This window comes from Salvelinus sp. IW2-2015, unplaced genomic scaffold, assembly GCF_002910315.2.
Source record: "Salvelinus sp. IW2-2015 unplaced genomic scaffold, ASM291031v2 Un_scaffold1287, whole genome shotgun sequence".
NCBI classification, from domain to species: domain Eukaryota; kingdom Metazoa; phylum Chordata; class Actinopteri; order Salmoniformes; family Salmonidae; genus Salvelinus; species Salvelinus sp. IW2-2015.
In genome coordinates, this window is record NW_019942819.1 from 191,106 (window position 1) to 208,490 (window position 17,385).

The 17,385-nt window shown below is 44.0% G+C and overlaps 1 pseudogene; it reads right to left on the reverse strand.

Moving 5' to 3' along the window:
- The window catches only part of LOC112070318 (thrombospondin-2-like), a 51,864-nt pseudogene that overhangs the window by 20,633 nt on the left and 13,846 nt on the right, over window positions 1–17,385 (reverse strand).

Consider the following 17,385-nt stretch of genomic DNA (forward strand, 5'->3'; position numbering starts at 1 on the left):
CCATCCCTCCTCCTATTGCCATGGTGAGTGATCCTTCACGTGAGGACCCCCACCCACCCCCCTCCACCCTCCATTCCCACCATTCCCTCTTCATCCTTCCCCTTATTCTCTCCGTTCTTAGTGTGTGTATGAAATAGTGAACCGGCACGCCGCTGGAAGGACATGCCTGAAACATATGACCTTTACACCCATACTTGCACAGGACTTTACTGACTCACAGAGACATGCAGAACAGGCAAAAAACACACACATACACTTTAAAATGAGATTGAAAAAAAAAAAAAATTGTGAATTAAATGGCTAACTTATTTGATTATTACCAAACCCTACACTACTGCTCAAAAAAGTTTTAGAACACCTACTCATTCAAGGGTTTTTCTTTATTTTTAACTTTTTCATATTTGGAATAATATGTGAATATATCAACACTATGAAATAACACATATGAATCACGTTGTACACAAAACAAGTCTTCAAATAGCCACATTTGCCTTGATGAAGCTTTGCACCGCTTGCATGTCATCTCAACCAAGCTTCACCTGGGAATGCTTTTCCAAACAGTCCACATATGCTCAGCACTTGTTAGTTGCCTTTTCCTTCACTCTGTGGGCCGATCATCCCAAGCCATCTTTCAATTTCGGGTTGAGATCGGGGATTATGGAGTCCAGGTCATCTGGATTGCAGCACTCCATCACTCTCCTTCTTGGTAAACATAGCCCTTACACAGCCTGGAGGTGTAGTCTGGGTCATTGATTCTGTTTTGAAAAACAAAGGATAGTCCCACTAAGCTCAAAACCAGATTGGGATGGCGTACGCTGCAGTGCTGTGGTAGCCATGCTGCGTTAAGTTGTGCCTTATTGAAATCGAAGATATATTAAAAAAGACAGTTGGGTTCACCAGAAAGCACCCCCACACCATAAACACCCTTCCTCCTCCATCGTTGCTTTATGGTGGGAATACACAGCGGAGATCATCCGTTCACGCCACCAACCGTCTCACCAAAAGGACCACCAGCGGTTTGGACCAAAATGGTCTCAAATTTGGAACTTCATCAGATTGAAAAGGGACAATTTCCACTGGTCTAATGTTCAGTTGCTTGTGTATTCTTTGGCCCAAGCAAGTCTCTTTTCATTATTGGTGTTCCGTGTTAGAATTGTTTCTTTGCCAGAAATTTCAACCTGTAGGCCTTGACTTCACCACTGTCTTCCTCTGAAGAGTTGACTGTTGAGAGTGTGTCTGTTTACTATGAATTGCTAGTGAAGCATTTATTTGCTGCAATTTTGAGTCTTGTACCTCTAATGAAACTTTATCCTCTGCAACGAGGATAACTCTGGTCTTCCATTCCTGTGCGGTTCTTCATGAGAGCCAGTTTCCATTCATAGTGCCTAAAGGTTTTTGCAACTGCACTGAAAGAAACTTTAAAAGTTCGTTTGACATTTATCCGTATTGACTGACCTTCATGTTCATTAAAGTTAATGCATGGACTCGTTCATTTCTCTTTTGCTTATTTAGCTGTTCTTGCCAATTAATGTGGACTGGTCGTTACCAAATAGGCTATCTTCTGTTGGCTCAAACGCAATAGAAGGAAGAAATTCCACAAATTTAAATCGATATTAAGAAGCACACCTGTAATGAGTGATGATTCCAGTGGTGGGTGGACTACCTCAGTGAAGCTGGGCTGTGGGAGAGATGGCCACAGAGCTGTCAAACTTATCAAGGCAAAGAGGTTGTGGTCTATTTGTGAGAGAGGGTGATGTGGTGTCGGGTGTAAAGCGTGGTGTTAAATATATTGTGGTGATTTTGTTGGTGTTGGGTGGGTTACAGGTGCTTTTTTGGGGTGACTGACGGGGGTAGTGTGGGCTCCATATCTGGTTGTTATTTTCATAGTTTTGAGTCTCAGTGCGTTGTGGGTGTGTGATTATTCTTACCAATGTGAGTAAGTGTGGTGTGTGGTAGTGAAATCTATATGGCGTGGTGCTGGGTGTGGCCCCTGTTGTCTTTCCATGTGTTGTGGGTGGTGGGGGGGGGGTTAAGAATGTTAACCACTGGTGTATAACTGGGAATGACTCCCTCTGACATGTGGGGGGTGTGCTGGGGCAAAAATAGATTCGTATGTGAGAGGTTGTATGGTGAACCCCATTAAGCGGTGGGTGATCCCATGCCCCCTGGCTTGGTCGTGGGGTGTGTATGTAGTTCGTTGTGTGTGGGCTGTAGGCTGCCAGCTGCTACTTTGGTGGGAGTCCCGCCACAGTCTATGGTGTGGGGATCTTGCCCCCCCCCCAAGTTCTGGGTGTGTCGGGGTGTGTGAATTGGGTGTGTTTTTTGGATTGAAAAGGTGAATTGTTGGTATGGGGGTTGTGTGGTAGCGCTTTCATTTTTGCAAAATTGAGGAAGGTGTGAAGGGAAAAGAACCAAGTGTGTGGGTGTGGTACGTGTGTGAGGATTGTTCACAAGGTGTGGGTTGATAATGTTAGTTGTGATTCGCCAGACTAAATGTGTGTGTGGAAAGTGGTGGTGAATTTACCCAGATGGAATAGTGTGTAGGAGTGGATTAGTGTTGGAGCTGTGGGTGTGCTAGATATGGAGTGTGGTGGTGGAGTTGTGGCAACGAACTGTAGAAGTTTATTGGGAGGGTTTCGAAATCATTGTTCCAATCTGTAATATACCTTCAGGTTGAGTGGGTGTGTGTGTGTTTCACTTTTGGACATGAAGTGATAATTAGGTAGAGGTGTGTAGCGTGGTAACTCTTAGGTGTTATACAACAGTATGTAGGTGGTAGTGGTTACGAGGCTTGGGTTTACAGTATAGAGAGTTAGGTGTATCTCGGCTTGTTACAGTATATGGAGAGGTGGTATGAGATTGTTTACAGTATTTAGTCAGACGGTGGTAGGTGTCTTTGAGGCTTGGTTTACGTATGTAGAGTGTGTATGACTTGGTTTACAGTATAGAGAGGTGTGGAGGTTGAGGCTTGTGTTGTTGTAGGAGGCTTGGTTTACAGTATTAGTAGAGGTGGTATGAGGCTTGGTTTAACAGTATTTAGCAAGTAAGGTGGTAGAGCTTGGTTTACAGTATTGAAGGTGTATGAGGCTTGGTTTCGGTATTAGTAAGAGGTGGTAGGAGGCTTGGTTTTACCAGTATTAGTAGAGGTGGTAGGTGTAGAGGCTTGGTTTACAGGTATTAGTAGCGTGGTGTGTATGAGGCTTGGTTGTAGAGTATTAGCATGAGGTGGATTTACGAGGCTTGTTGTTCACAGTATTTAGTAGACGGGGGTGGTATGAGGCTTGTTTACCAGTATTAGTAGCGAGTGAGGTGGTAGGATGCTTGGTTTACAGTATTAGTAGGATGGTGGTTAGAGGCTTGTTTACGTATTATAGCGGTAGGAGTGGTTTAGTGTAGAGGGTAGGTGGTAGCGGAGCTTTGGTTTACAGGTATTTAGTGAGTAGGTGTATGAGGCTCCTGCGTACCCAATGTGAGTGGTTGGTGTTTAGTATTAGTAAGAGGTGTAGGATGGTACTGAGCTTGGTTTACAGTCTATTAGTAGAGGTGTACGAGCTTTGGTTTCACTATTATATTAGTGAGGGGAGGTGGTCGTGAGGCTTGGTTTACCAGTATTTAGCGTGGTAGAGTGGGATGAGGCTTGGGTTAAGTATTTTTTATTTATCATTTTTATTCACCTTTATATTAACCCAGGAATAGGTTAGCATGGTTAGCAGACAGCCGTCTGACAGGGATTAGCATGGTTAGCAGACAGGCATCTGACAGGTTTTAGCATGGTTAGCAGACAGCCGTCTGACAGGGATTAGCATGGTTAGCAGATATATAAAAGAGCTATAACTAAAACAGCCATGTGAAAGAAACATGGCGACCGGTTATGATAATGAAGAGAACCAGGACATGCCTAATGCAGCTACGTCTGGACATTTGTATTGTGTGTATTGATATTTCGATATTGACATTTAGCTTCTCCAGGTTGCTCAAGTTGCTCACTTCAGGTTGCTCCCTTCATTACTCTCTAAGTTAGCAGGTTTCAGTGCTTTCAGAGCAATGTTAGCATTAGCTAATGTCTTCCTTCTCATAATAGGCCAAACACATCCTCCCAAACTTTGTTATCAGCACAAATATGTAAATAAATTAGCCTGGAAGCCATTCTAAGAGCACCTATCACAGGAATGTTGAAATKAGGTATAATAACTAAACAGGAATGCTAGAATGAACTGAAATAGCTCAAAGTTACAGAGGGAAAGGGATGAGGGTGGAGGTGCTGGGTGCGACACATACGCACGCACACAAACACACACAGTCCACACACACACACACACACGTACACACTCACCGATAGGGCAGTCCTGTTTGTTGCAGGCGTTACTGTCGTTGGTCTCCCCGGGGCACTTCTGGCCTCCGTACTGGGGTTCGGGGCTGTTACAGACACGGGTCCGACCCTTAACTCCACCCCCACAGGTTGCCGAGCAGATCGCCCATGGCGACCACGGTCCCCAACCACCGTCAACTGCACATGGACAACAAATAARCAGTTAGTGGACCATCACACTGTTTGTTAGGATCTCTTTTAGATCACATTGGGGGCTAGTCTTCAAGAGTCCATGGGGAGGTTTTACTACTTTACATTACTGCCTTATCAAGTCTCTTTTACCGTAAGAAAGTGAATTACAGTATTAGTTGAAGACCTACAGTCACACACAAACCACTTTACACATCTCCTAGGGGTCATTCGATTCTCAGCCCTGTTGCGGTCTGGAAGCTATAACCGCAGTAGGGCACATGATGATTTGAGCTTGACGTTTTACAAAAGACAGACAGAATGTTTAGCATGTGAATGGTGCCCCATCCTATATGAGTGGAACGAGCTATAAAACGTCTCATTCTGCCTGTTTTTAAATCCAGGTTAGTGGTTATTAATCAGATCAAACTCCCGGGTTCAAAGTAGTTCTCTTTCTAAAGAAAGAGGCAAGCTCAATCAGTGCACAGCTAAAATGTTGAACCCAGGTCTGGTATGGACAATGTGCCTGTCTGTCTGTGTTGTTCCTCTTAGGCCACCATACTCACTGGGACAGGGCTTGGCCTCACAGCGCTGTGTCACTCTCCCCTGGCCCTCACAGTCTTTGCCCCCCAGTTGTGGTGTGGGGGCGTTGCAGTGGCGTATCCTGGTGATCTGACCCTCGCCACAGGTCACCGAACATGATGACCATGGAGACCACAGGCTCCACCTACCATCCTGACGAACTGAATACACACAGGTCAGTCAAGGCAGTGTATAGGAAAATACATACATGTAATATGGTGGTCCTTTTTAGTGCAGTAGAACATGCCGCTTGTAACGCCAGAATAGTGTGTTTGATCCAGGGGATCACCCATACGTAAAACATGTACAGTATGCACGTAGGACTGCAAGTGGCTTTGGATAAAAGCTTCTGCTAAATGGCATATATTATATTTTCAGATTTAAAAGGTCTTTATTATCCATTTCTGGGTAATTTGGATGCAGTATAATAAACCACTAATATGTAGATCACTATGGGTGACATTGTTTGGTGGGTACTAGTGAGTCCTTTAGGGCTAACAGGATGGACACACCCTCTACAGCCATGTACTAGGTCACCTATTTCCCACAGCAGACAGAGATAGACAGAGACAGACAGAGAGAGAGAGAGAGAGAGAGTATTTTGAGTCAGAGTGGGATGAGGTCCCTGTCCAGCCATCTCCAGCCTAGCAGAGCAGTACACTATATGTCTATTCAGTCACTTTGTCCCCTGGTCCATCATTACACAGCTGCTTCTAACGACATCATCCTCTCTCTTGATCCTTTAACAAACATACACTCGCACTCGCACTCGCACACACCCTCACATGCAAAAACACACACACACACACACTCACGTGCACACAGAAACACACACACTCCCACTTGGCAGTTGCAGGAAAATACTACATTTATGATGTGGTTGTCTTTTGTCTGTAAACACATCACAATGCTGTTTTGGCTAAATCTACTCTAACTTTCTCAGTGGTAATGGTATGAGATGGGAGAGAGGTACCATCATGTTCACCCAAAGGTCCTTAGTTGGTCTAATCAAATCATATTAAATCAAACKTTATATAAAGTGTCTTTAAAATCGCAACAACCTTTAGAGTTGAATCAGTCTAACCAATAGAGATCAAGGTAGGTTGACACAAAKGAGACGGTAGCAGACACGTTGACTCACCTCGGCTGTCACATTTCCCCAGGCTGCATTTCCTGGTCTGGATGGATGGTCCAGAGCAGGGGTTACTGGTGGCATCACATGAGCGTCCTCTCTGTTGAGTACCTGTCCCACAGGTGACAGTACACTCTGTCCACTCTGACCAGGGGGACCAGCCGTCCTCACTGTCCATGGCTGGGGGAAACTCAAGGGGTTATTAATGACAAATCATCATGTTCTGCCTCTGAAAAGTGAAAACCCTGTTATCTAGATGAATGTCTATATTGTTTTACAACATCAGCTCTCATAAAAAATTACATTATTTCAATTAAATGTAAATAAAATGTACCAAAACTGAAACAAAATAAACGCGCAGAGCTATATTTCTAYGATGAAGTCAACTCATTGCATTATAGCTTGTTTCCCCACACACCATCTCATCTACAGTTGCTCTGTGTCATTGTTGGAACTAGGAACGCTTCAAAAGATGCAGAGAAACAAAGCTCTGGAGAGCAGTCTGTTTTGATGCTTGGGTTTTATATGACRTCATGGTTCACAGAGACCACTTCAGCACTTCAGAGTACGGCAGCCTGTAGTGCTGCTATTTTCATGTAGAACAATAAAATGTGGTCGTCCCTTTACAGACCAACCAGCTGTACAACAATAACACGGCTTGATTATTCAAACGTAATATGCATGGAAACGTTGTTTCTCTGGTACTCAGATCTGGCATCAGAGGCCTTGGCTCTAGAAAGGACTTCAGCCAGATGTGAAATGAAGCGAAGTGTGTTTGCGAGAGAATACGTGTTATAGTAATTGTTAATCTTCAGCTAGGTGTGAAATTAAGCAAGGTAAGCAACTGTTTATTGGTCAATGTGATGCCATTGTTTTTACAGGGCWCAGGAGTCTCTTTTTCGCTTCAGTACGTTTCCTAATTGCGATTACTCCTGTAAAGCTTATGGAAACYGTTATTAAAGGCACATTCTGCTACTTTTCCTTCTGTTCAATGGTTATGGGTCAGGATTAGTCTGTTGCAAGGGTTTAATGATATAACGGTTTATAGAATGAGTGGCTACTTACGCAGACACACAGGGCAACACTCTCCGTCGAGGAAGGAGGGGCTAGCACAGGCTACAGGAGGACAGGTGATTTGGTGACACACGATCTTTGAGTCCTGTCATGTGCCAAAAAACATTTTTGGGGGACATTAGTTGCTATAGGTGACCTATGAATGAACTAGTGTCTTGTAAAACCTCAGGATCTGGGCACTTCTCAAAGGTTTATGACTGATTCATTTGGGATCAATTAATCAACCAACCAACCAATTAACCAAACAAATCTATCAATCAATCAAAAACATATCCACCCAAAGACATTCTGTGTCTGTCATGTCTCTCCATTGAAGGAGGTTTGTATGTCTCCTACCTGGCAGGTACACGTGGTGCAGCTGTCCACCACCCAGTCCTCCTTATCTTCAAACATCCGTCCATCCTGCCAGCACATGTGTTTCTCCTTGGAGTTCTTTATCTTTCCCAGAGTGTCCTTCATCACTGTGTTCTCCTCGGTCTGGAGAGAGGAGACAGACACACAGACATAGTCAGACACACACAGAAGACAGACAGACAGACAGACAGACAGACAGACAGACAGACAGACAGACAGACAGACAGACAGACAGACAGACAACAGACAGACAGACAGACAGACAGACAGACAGACAGGACAGACCAGACAGACAGACAGACAGACAAGACAGACAGACAGCAGACAGACAGACAGACAGACAAGACAGACAGACAGACAGACAGACAGACAGACAGACAGACAGACAGACAGAGTTCACACTGGTTTTTACTCAGCCTGAGGAGAGAGGATACAGACACAGACAGACACACATAGTCTAGACTCTACAGGAGGGTTGGTTTGAGTAAAAATGTTGACAGTGAGGAGATACAACACATTTTCAGTAAAACCTCTGGACCTCATTGAAGACCGAATGCGGCCCCGGGGCAAATGAGTTTGACACCCTGCTCTACAGTAAAAGCCTGTCTGAGGATACGACAGCCAGGAAGACATAGCCTACAGTCAAAAAGCTTTCTTTAAAGCAAAAAAAATGACAATAAAAGCACATAGGATGCATAACTCTATCCATATGAAAGGAAGATGCATGGAGCTAGCCTGTTTTCTTTGTCTGAGGAGAACCCCAACAGACAGACACATAGAATAACTTCATACTCCCTCCATCTGGGAGAAAGCTATAGGGAGCTACAGTACATGTTGCTCCTGACAATCTTACTGCTTCAATGGAGGGCAACACGTGAGGTCCTTTATTAAGTTTAAGCTGTGTGTGTGTGTGTGTGTGTGTTGTGATTTGTGTTTTTGTGTGTGAGATTGTGTGTGTGATCCACAGAGGGTAGTGTAGCTCCATTCAGTGTTATGAAGACACCATTTTGGTCTGGAAGAGCCTTGGGGACCGTAGCTGTTCAAGTGATGCAGTCGAACAACGCATGCATGCAACGCAACAGCACACACCACACACACACAACACACACACACACACACACACACACACACACACACACACACACACACACACAACACCACACACACACACACACCACAACACAACACACACACACACAAAACACACACACAACCACACACAACACACACACCCACACAGACACACAGAGGAAAGAGAATGAAGCACATGGTCTGTTTAAACACAGCGATATCAGGCTTGAGAGGAGCCGCTAGCTGAAGCGCAATCACAGCCAAGGGAAGTTGGGGAACATTCCTATATCACATGTTACGTGCATAAAACGCAGTCATTGATTCACACTCTGACTCTGACAACACAGTTAGCTCACTGCTTTAGTAGTTCTACCACGCCTTGCTTCATGACTTCAACAGGGTCTTTGGTTTGCTTTACAGCAGCTCTTCTAGAAAGTCTCTCATGTTAACCCCAAAGAAGACTTCAATATTCATATCGACTCCCAAATGTTCCCTAATCTTCTTGGTTACCCTAGTCTAAATCTTCCATAAACATTATTTTAAAGGAATCAAGGTAACTGGTAACATTAGTTCATGGAGTGCACTAATTTGTTCACAAACACAGTTTCCATAGAAAACTGGTTTGTAGACAAGACAAACTGATAGTAAGACAAGACAAACTGATAGTAGACAAGAAAATGATAGTAGACAAGACAAACTGATAGTAGACAGACCAACTGATAGTAGACAAAATGAAGTTAACAAGACAACTGATAGTAGACAAGACAAACTGATAGTTGACAAGACAAACTGATAGTTGACAAGGCCAACTGATAGTAGACAAGGAAACTGATAGTAAACAAGACAAATGATAGTAAACAAGACAAATTGATAGTGACCTACAAACTGATAGTAAACAAGACAAACTGATAGTAGACAAGACACAACTGATAGTAAACAAGACAAACTGATAGTAAACAAGACCAACTGATCAGTAGACAAGACAAACTGATAGTAGACAGAAAAACTGATAGTAGACAGACACTGATAGTAGACAAGACAACTGATAGCAGACAAGACCAACTGATAGTTAGACAAGACCACCTGATAGTAGACAAGACAACTGGATGTAGACAAGACAAATTTGATAGTAGACAAGACAACTGATAGTAAACAAGACAACAGATAGTAGTAGACCAACTGATAGTAAACAGACAAACTGATAGTAGACAAGATCAACTGATAGTATACAAGAAACTGATAGTAGAAAAACAAACTGATAGTAGACAAGACAAGCTGATAGTAAACAAGACAAACTGATAGTAGACAAAACAAACTGATAGTAGACAAGACAGCTGATGTAACAAGACCACTGAAAGTAAACAAGACAAACTGATAGGAGACAAGACAAACTGATAGTAGAAAGACCAACTGATAGTAGACAAAGACAAACTGATAGTTGAACAAGACAAACTGATAGTTGACAAGACAAACTGATAGTAGACATGACAAACTGATAGTAAACATGACAAACTGATAGTAGACAAGACAAACTGATAGTAAACAAGACAAACTGATAGTAAACAAGACCAACTGATAGTAGACAAGACAAACTGATGTAGACAAGACAACTGATAGTAGACAAGACCAACTGATAGTAGACAAGACAACATATAGTAGACAAGACCAACTGAATAGTTACAGCAACTGACAGTAGACAAGACCAACTGATAGTAGACAAGACAACTGAATAGTAGACAAGACAACTGATAGTAAGACAAGACCACTGATAGTAGACAAACACTGATAGTAGACAAGACACAACTGATAGTAGACAAGAAAACTGATAGTGACAAGACAAACTGATAGCAGACAAGACAGAAAGTATGGAGCAGCCCCCCCCTCCCCATGGATCAGAGGACATCTGTACATACCACTTTCTGCAGGCCGTCAATGAGGTTCCCCACTACAACCCGCAGTCCTTTGAGCTCCTGAAACATGGTGCTGAGTTCCTCACAGGATCGTTCACACATATCTGCTCCCAGATTCTCTGTCTTCTGGCCAATGAAGTTAGTGGTSATGGCGGTGGAGGAACTCACATCCACCATGTCTGTGCTCTCACTCACCACCGTGTTGGTGTCTTCTGACAGGAGGACGGGGACGGGGATGTGGACGGGGGGTACAGATGGACAGAGAGAGAGGGAGAATGGATGAAGAATTGATGATTATTACATGTGATGAACCCTGCTGATGCAAGAGCATAATGAAGAGGAAAGCACAATGAACTTCATCACATAATTCAATTATTTTCAGTCTTTCCTATCTGTTAAGATCGTCTTAATGAGTCCTTAAAGCAGATGTCATTGAGCAGAAACAGCATGGAGATTGAGGGATTGCATATGTTTCACTTTAGGAAATGAAGTCTTCCATCTATGTGAACTATATCATCAGAAAGCACACAGAATCTGAGGAGGTGTAGAAGACAACTCCTAATAGAGCTGTCTGCTCACAACGTGATGCCTCTTAAATCTTCATGACCCCAGAGATTATGGAGGGCACTCAGTAGAGTCCTCAMTGTGAAGCACATTGTTCTCTTTCATCATCCACTTCCTTTTTATTTTTAACATGGGGCCTCAGCCTGTCTAGCAACGTAGTATGTCCCAACTGGCACAGTATCCCCTTTGTAGTGCACAACCTTTGACCAGGGGCCGTATGGTGCACTATATAGGGAATAGGATGCCTTTTGGGACGCRKYCCTAGAMTTCTCCATCTTCTCTCTCTGTGTTCTCTGTTCACGGATAAAGTGCTGATCTACAGCAGGAAGCCAAAGCAGCCTGATCATGTCCAACACACTGACACTGATTCTGGTCATGTCCAGCACACTGACAATGATCCTGGTAATGTTCAACACACTGACACTGATCCTGGTCATCATGTCCAACACACTGACACAGATTCTGGTCATCATGTCCAACACACTGATACTGAGCCTGGTCATGTCCAACACACTGACACTGATCCTGGTCATCATGTCTAACACACTGACACAGATTCTGGTCATCATGTCCAACACACTGATACTGATCCTGGTCATTATGTCCAACACACTGACACTGATTCTGGTCATCATGTCCATCACACTGATACTGATCCTGGTCATCATGTCCAACACACTGACACTGATTCTGGTCATATCCAACACACTGACACTGATCCTGGTCATCATGTCCATCACACTGACACTGATCCTGGTAATCATGTCCAACACACTGACAATGATCCTGTTCATCCTGGTCATCATGTCCAACACACTGACACTGATCCTGGTCATCATGTCCAACACACTGACACTGAATGTATTGGCACCATACACTCACGCACGCGCACACACTCTCTCTCTCACTCACCGACACACACACACAACACACACACACACACACACACACCACACACACACACCAACCACACACACAACACACACACACACACAACACACACACACACACACCACACCACACCACACACACACACACACACACACCTGGCTGGAGATGCTGCGTTCCTCAGGCCTTTCCTCACCAGGACCCCCATTCTGACACACCAGTCTGTGGCCACTCATCAACATAATGTTCTATCGAGTTTATCATTTTAAGCAGCACAACTGTTAAGCAGATGTATGTTATTCTATGGACAGTTTATCATGTTGTAGGACTTCTAATAGTCTGTCACTTGTAATGAGACCTTTGTGATCCATTAAAACCACAGGATTATGAGTGAGACAACGTGGATCATAGAAGAGATGCATATTGCATAGTGATTGTAAACTGTAGGGACTGTTGACACAATACAAAAGAAAGCAAGTGGTCATAACAAAAAGCATTATCTGTGTCTATGATAAAATGGTCATAACAAAAGCATTATCTGTGTCTATGATAAAATGGTCATAACAAAAGCATTATTGTGTCTATCACACAATGGTCATAAAAAAAGCATTATCTGTGGCTATGAAACAAACAAAGCATGCAACAAATAGAGCAGAAAAACCTAGTCTTGCCATAAGTGTTGGCATGACAGCACAGACAGACATGACCATAAGAGTTGGCAAGACAGCACAGACAGACATGAACATATTATGACCAGGATCAGTGTCAGTGTGTTGGACATGAACAGAATCAGTGTCAGTGTGTTGGACATGATGGTCAAAATCAGTGTCAGTGTGTTGGACATGACCATAATCAGTGTCAGTGTGTTGGACATGATGACCAGGTCAGTGTCAGTGTGTTGGACATGAACAGAATCAGTGTCAGTGTGTTGGACATGACCAGAATCAGTGTCAGGTGTGTTGGAAATGATTTACCAGGTTTGTGTCAGTGTCTTGGACATGATGACCAGGATCAGTGTCAGTGTGTTGGACATGATGACCAGGATCAGTGACAGTGTGTTGGACATGATGACAAGGATCATTGTCAGTGTGTTGGACATGACCAGGATCAGTGTCAGTGTGTTGACATGATTTACCAGGCTTTGTGTCAGTGTCTTGGACATGATGACCAGGATCAGTGTCAGTGTGTTGGACATGATGACCAGGATCAGTGACAGTGTGTTGGACATGATGAACAAGGATCATTGTCAGTGTGTTGGACATGATGACCAGGATCAGAGTCAGTGTGTTGGACATGACCAGGCTCAGTGTCAGTGTGTTGGACATGATGACCAGGATCAGTGTCAGTGTGATGGACATGATGACCAGGATCAGTGTCAGTGTGATGACATGATGACCAGGATCAGTGACAGTGTGTTGGACATGATGACAAGGATCAGTGACAAGTGTGTTGGACATGATTTACCAGGCTTTGTGTCAGTGTGTTGGACATGATGACCAGGTTCAGTGTCAGTGTGTTGACATGATGACCAGGATCAGTGTCAGTGTGATGGACATGATGACAGGATCAGTGTAGTGTGATGGACTGATGACCAGGATCAGTGACAGTGTGTTGGACTTGATGCCCAGGATCAGTGTCAGTGTGTTGGACATGATGACCAGGATCATTGTCAGTGTATTGGACATGATTTACCAGGCTTTGTTGTCAGTGTGTTGGACATGATGACCAGGATCAGTGTCAGTGTGTTGGACATGATGACCAGAATCTGTGTCAGTGTGTTGGACATGATAACCAGGATCTGTGTCAGTGTGTTGGACATGATAACCAGGATCAGTGTCAGTGTGTTGGACATGATGACCAGGATCATTGTCAGTGTGATGGACATGATTACCAGGCTCTGTGTCAGTGTGCTGGATATGATGACCAGGATCATTGTCAGTGTGATGGACATTAATACCAGGCTCTGTGTCAGTGTGTTGGACATTAGCAGGTTCATTGTCAGTGTGTTGGACATGAACAGAATCAGTGTGTTGGACATGATGAAAAGGATCAGTGTCAGTGTGTTGGACATGATGGTCAAAATCAGTGTCAGTGTGTTGGACATGATGACCAGAATCAGTGTCAGTGTGTTGGACATGAACAGAATCAGTGTCAGTGCGTTGGACATGAACAGAATCAGTGTCAGTGTGTTGGACATGAACAAAATCAGTGTCAGTGTGTTGGACATGATGACCAGGATCAGTGTCAGTGTGTTGGACATGATGACCAGAATCTGTGTCAGTGTGATGGACATGATCACCAGGATCAGTGTCAATGTGTTGGACATGATGACAGGATCATTGTCAGTGTGTTGGACATGATGACCAGGATCAGTGTCCGTGTGTTGAACATGATGACCAGAATCAGTGTCAGTGTGTTGGACATGATGACCAGAATCAGTGTCAGTGTGTTGGACATGATGACCAGAATCAGTGTCAGTGTGTTGGACATGATGACCAGGCTCTGTGTCAGTGTGTTGGACATGAACAGATCAGTGTCAGTGTGTTGGACATGACCAGAATCAGTGTCAGTGTGTTGGACATGACCAATATCAGTGTCAGTGTGTTGCATGATGACAGGATCAGTGTCAGTGTGTTGGACATGATGACCAGGATCAGTGTCAGTGTGTTGGACATGATGACCATGATCAGTGTCAGTGTGTTGGACATGAACAGAATCAGTGTCAGTGTGTTGGACATGACCAGAATCAGTGTCAGTGTGTTGGACATGACCAGAATCAGTGTCAGTGTGTTGGACATGATGACCAGAATCAGTGTCAGTGTGTTGGACATGATGACCAGGATCAGTGTCAGTGTGTTGGACATGAACAGAATCAGTGTCAGTGTGTTGGACATGAACAGAATCAGTGTCAGTGTGTTGGACATGACCAGAATCAGTGTCAGTGTGTTGTACATGATGACCAGAATCAGTGTCAGTGTGTTGGACATGATGACCAGGATCAGTGTCAGTGTGTTGGACATGATGACCAGAATCAGTGTCAGTTGTTGGACATGATGACCAGGATCATTGTCAGTGTGTTGACATGATGACCAGGCTCTGTGTCAGTGTGTTGGACATGATGACCAGGATCAGTGTCAATGTGTTGGATATGACCAGGCTCAGTATCAGTGTGTTGGACATTGATGACCAGGATCAGTGTCAGTGTGTTGGACATGATGACCAGAATCAGTGTCAGTGTGTTGGACATGATGACCAGGATCAGTGTCAGTGTGTTGGACATGATGACCAGGATCAGAGTCAGTGTGTTGGACATGATGACCAGGATCAGAGTCAGTGTGTTGGACATGACCAGGCTCAGTGTCAGTGTGTTGGACATGATGACCAGGATCAGTGTCAGTGTGTTGGACATGATGACCAGGATGAACAGGATCATTGTCAGTGTGTTGGACATGATTACCAGGATCAGTGTCAGTGTGATGGACATGATGACCAGGATCAGTGTCAGTGTGTTGGATATGACCAGAATCAGTGTCAGTGTGTTGGACATGATGACCAGGATCAGTATCAGTGTGATGGACATGATGACCAGAATCAGTGTCAGTGTGTTGGACATAATGACCAGGATCAGTATCAGTGTGTTGGACATGATGACCAGAATCTGTGTCAGTGTGTTAGACATGATGACCAGGATCAGTGTCAGTGTGTTGGACATGACCAGGCTCAGTATCAGTGTGTTGGACATGATGACCAGAATCTGTGTCAGTGTGTTGACATGATGACCAGGATCAGTGTCAGTGTGTTGAAACATTACCAGGATCATTGTCAGTGTGCTGGACATGACCAGAATCAGTGTCAGTGTGTTGGACATGATCAGGCTGCTTTGGCTTCCTGCTGTAGATCAGCACTTTATCCTGAACAGAGACACAGAGAGAGAAGATGGAGAAGTCTAGGAATGCGTCCCAAAAGGCATCCTATTCCCTATATAGTGCACCATACGCCCCTGGTCAAAGGTTGTGCACTACAAAGGGATACTGTGCCAGTTGGGACATACTACGTTGCTAGACAGGCTGAGGCCCCATGTTAAAAATAAAAAGGAAGTGGATGATGAAAGAGAACAATGTGCTTCACATTGAGGACTCTACTGAGTGCCCTCCATATCTCTGGGGTCATGAAGATTTAAGAGGCATCACGTTGTGAGCAGACAGCTCTATTAGGAGTTGTCTTCTACACCTCCTCAGATTCTGTGCTTTCTGATGATATAGTTCACATAGATGGAAGACTTCATTTCCTAAAGTGAAACATATGCAATCCCTCAATCTCCATGCTGTTTCTGCTCAATGACATCTGCTTTAAGGACTCATTAAGACGATCTTAACAGATAGGAAAGACTGAAAATAATTGAATTATGTGATGAAGTTCATTGTGCTTTCCTCTTCATTATGCTCTTGCATCAGCAGGGTTCATCACATGTAATAATCATCAATTCTTCATCCATTCTCCCTCTCTCTCTGTCCATCTGTACCCCCCGTCCACATCCCCGTCCCCGTCCTCCTGTCAGAAGACACCAACACGGTGGTGAGTGAGAGCACAGACATGGTGGATGTGAGTTCCTCCACCGCCATGACCACTAACTTCATTGGCCAGAAGACAGAGAATCTGGGAGCAGATATGTGTGAACGATCCTGTGAGGAACTCAGCACCATGTTTCAGGAGCTCAAAGGACTGCGGGTTGTAGTGGGGAACCTCATTGACGGCCTGCAGAAAGTGGTATGTACAGATGTCCTCTGATCATGGGGGAGGGGGGGGCTGCTCCATACTTTCTGTCTTGTCTGCTATCAGTTTGTCTTGTCTACTATCAGTTTGTCTTGTCTACTATCAGTTGGTCTTGTTCTACTATCAGTTGGTCTTGTCTACTATCAGGTGGTCTTGTCTACTATCAGTTGGTCTTGTCTCTACTTCAGTTGGTCTTGTCTACTATCAGTTGGTCTTGTCTACTGTCAGTTGGTCGTTGTCTACTATCAGTTGGTCTTGTCTACTATATGTTGGTCTGTCTACTATCAGTTGGTCTTGTCTACTATCAGTTGGTCTTGTCTACATCAGTTTGTCTTGTCTACTATCAGTTGGTCTTGTTTACTATCAGTTTGTCTTGTTTACTATCAGTTTGTCTCTGTCTACTATCAGTTTGTCATGTTTACTATCAGTTTGTCATGGTCTACTATCAGTTTGTCTTGTCAACTATCAGTTTGTCTTGTCAACTATCAGTTTGTCTTGTCTACTATCAGTTGGTCTTGTCTACTATCAGTTTGTCTTGT